The following is a 3,570-nucleotide window of genomic DNA, read 5'->3' as shown; positions in this document are numbered from 1 at the left end:
GCAAAACCCAAAAACCCCACGGGTCTTCCTCCTTGCTGCTGACGACATCACGGTGGGGGTGGGGCCTGGCCTTATAAGGACAGGAGAGGTGAGAGACGATGTGTGTGCGTGGGTGTGCAAGAGCAAGATGAAGAGAGGGAGGAGGGGGAGGAGGGGGAGGAGGGGGAGGAGGTGCCAACCAACCAGAGCCAGAGAGAGAGGTCTTGATCGCCCCATGCTCTCGCTCGCTCTCTCTCTCAGTCTGAACTGGTTCCTGTTCATCCCATCACTTCGTGTGGCTGTGGTGAAAATCTGCTCAGAGATCCAGTCCTTGTGGTCCTGGGTCTGTTATCAGACCCTGAGCCAGGTCCCTGATGGTCTCTGTGGTAGCAGCTCAGGCCAGACGGAGGCTGAAAGACCCGACCGAGTTCAGACTCTCATCCAGGAGGTCAAGGTGGAACTATTCCTGACCCTGATCCAGAACCTGAGCAGCAGTCACCAGGGTCTAGTTCTGGTTCCGCTTCAGGACCAGGTCCCATCCTCATGTTTCTAACACAGCAAGTGTCTCCTGTGACTCAAGTTTGTGACCACTTCCTGCTTGCTCAGAGGGACCAATCTAAGCGCCGGCGGTACCGGAGGTGTTCGCTCGCTGAAACCGGGGTAACGTGAAGCCGGCACAGGTGTTAAAACCCCTGAGCTTAAATAGTCTCGCGCTCAATTGCCAGAGAGCGCTGTGACCTGGACACAAATAGGTTTGGGCTTGTTTTTCCCGTCTCAGAGGCGACTGCTTCAGAAATCCAATTATCTCTGAATCCTAATCATCTCAATCGATCATCTCCATCAGTAAATGTCCAATCAGCCGTCACGGTGCGTTCCTGCGTCCTGTGGTTCACTGAGAACAATCTTCAGTTGTCTGATGCTTCCTTCGCTTTTGTCTCTCGGCTGATTTTCATCACCTTGGTCAGAAACTTCCTCTGAGAGGATCTGACTGTCAGACAAGAAGCGAGGCAGGTTTTTCACAGGCACTCCAGTCTTCAGGGGCGAAGGCCTCCGAGGCTCCGAGGGGTGGACCGACAAGCAGAGGAAGGAAAAGAGAAGAGGAGGAGGAGGAGACAAAACCCATCTGCACAAACGAAGAAGAAGAGGAAAAACACAAGGAGGAGAATGAAATTATTTCCAGGAAATTCAAAGTGAAAATATGATGAAGAGGAGCAGAAAGGGAAGAGGAGAGGAGGTGATCTTTCTCCAGGATGAATGTGAGTGACGAAAATTGTAAACGTAAATAAAAATTTCAGCAACTGATCGACCAATAAACGATCGGCGAGAATAAATAATTATATTTAATAATAATTGATCAGCCTGCAGGTTCAAATTTAACAGAGCTGCCGAGTACGGGCTGGCTGGGTGGGGTGGGGGTGGGGGGGCCACATCCCCGACCCGCTCGCAGGGTGACGAGAAACAAAGGGGGATGGACGTAAACACCCCGCTGCTTCACGTCCACATCAGCTGATGGTTTTTAGTTTTTGATTAAAAATAACTTTGTTTTTAATTTAATTTTTGCTTCTTCATCATCCTGCGGACGAACTGTTAATATGGACGTTCAGTAATTTAGGAGCTCGTGTATTGTAATTACATTAGAGACAGAAAATGATCCTTTAAATGAAATAAACATCGAGTTTCTCTTTTCTTTAAGCTGGAGAATAAAGAGCGGGCCGACGCTGAAGAGGGAAAAGAGTTGATTTAAAGCGAGGCTGTAAATGTGGGAGCAGAGGTCAGCAGAGACGCACTCCTGTTTCCACTGTGAGCTTTTATTTAAATGTGCTTTTATGATCTGATCTACATGAAGACAAACTCGGTTAGGGTCCGAGTCCATTCATCAACCGCAGGCGACCGATCCTGGCGTGCTCACGCTGATGGATGCGATCGCTTATTCCCCATGTTTGACTTCATTATTGGAGCGTCTGAAGCCGTGACAAAGGTCTCACCTCTCAGTGATCAGGTTTATCAACACTTTATCAGCTTAATGTTTTTTGATTTTCTCAGAAAAATCATTTAAATGTAGGATTAAAAAAGTCTTTCAGCTCAAACAGATGAATCCAGACTGAAGCCTCATCTTTGTTTTTTGTTTGTGCCAAAATTAAAATTAGCTTTTTAGATTTTCTTTGAATGAAAAATGTAACATTGCTTGTCTGTTTTATTTTATTTATTAATCTGAGTGAAATCATTGGATTTCACTCAGATTAGTTAGAATATGTGAATTTAATCTTTTCAGATAAACTCACCTCGTTACCTCGTTTCTTCCTCTTTCTGCAGTTTTCCGAGGCTCAGCGCTGCAGCGAGTGTGTGTGTTACAGCCCCTCTGTATTGTGTGTCAAGTGTTTCCTTTTGTGTGTGTGTGTGTGAGACGCTGGGAGCACTCAGCACACACACATTTGCATTTAAATAGCGACATCAACCAGCGTTCACGGCACAAACCGGCGGGTTTCCCAGATGTCACAGCAAAGTCAGATGGCCCAGCTGTCTCTCTCTCTCACACACACACACACACACACACACACACACACACACACACACACACACACACACACACACACACACACACACACACACACACACACACACAGCTGACTCTGTAAAAAACACTCATTGGTTCATTTGTTTAGCCAAAACTACAACTGAACCTGCAGCCTGAGCCGGTCTGATCACCTGAGTGTTTCCACCAGCAGCTCTCCTTTACAGGAGCTCTGGATCTGTCCGGCTTCCTGCTGATCATCTAGACGTCCAGGACTCGTCCCAGGACCAGAGCAGGTGATAACACAGACAAACCTCTGCAGCAGCGTTAGGAAGATGAATATAACGCATGTTTCAATCTGTCTGTGACGTCTAAACATTTTAACTCGCCGTCTAAATTTCAGTAAATCGTGACGGTTCCAATTTTTCACACGTGCCGATTTTTGGTTCTTTCCCGTTTTGTTTCTGCTGCTTTTATGATCGTCTAAGCAGACGACTCGCTGCACACCTGCACCTGTGCACACATCAATACCTCAGTTTTTTCCAGCTTTATTTAAATTGTTATCGCAGGCTCATCTCAAAGATTCAGTTTTCCTCAAATAAAACATCTGCAAACATCTTACATTAAGTGTTGCCTTTGGGCACCTGTCTGTGTTGGGATCTTGTACAGCCACAAAATAAAAGACCCCGTCATGTCAGGTTATGTTATCACATTTTTCCAACGTTATTCTGACCTTGTTACCTTGTAAAGTTCATTTTATCTTAAGAGACGTACGATTTCTGATCACTCGGCTTTCAGCGTGATTTCTTCTATTTGAATGAAAAGAGACGAGCTCGGTGTGAATGAGCCAGTGGCTCGAGTCTGACATCAGCCCGCTGTGGATGACGGCATCACCGAAACAGCTCCGAGAAGTTTGCGAAGACTCGGCTGTGCCGCGGTCAGTTTGAAGATGGCAATAAAATCAAAGACAATAATGTATTGAGCCTGACACTAACCCTGAGCTCGTATTGTCTCGTGCGCCTCACATCTCAGCTGATCCAGTCAACCAGAGTCTCAGCTGTCAATCAAACTGCTGACTG

The sequence above is a fragment of the Rhamphochromis longiceps genome, linkage group LG8, assembly GCF_057381845.1.
Source record: "Rhamphochromis longiceps isolate RC_006_pf linkage group LG8, R_longiceps_female_GT1.1, whole genome shotgun sequence".
NCBI classification, from domain to species: Eukaryota; Metazoa; Chordata; class Actinopteri; order Cichliformes; family Cichlidae; genus Rhamphochromis; species Rhamphochromis longiceps.
The sequence above is the reverse complement of the archived record's forward strand: the minus strand, read 5'-3'. Positions refer to the sequence as shown.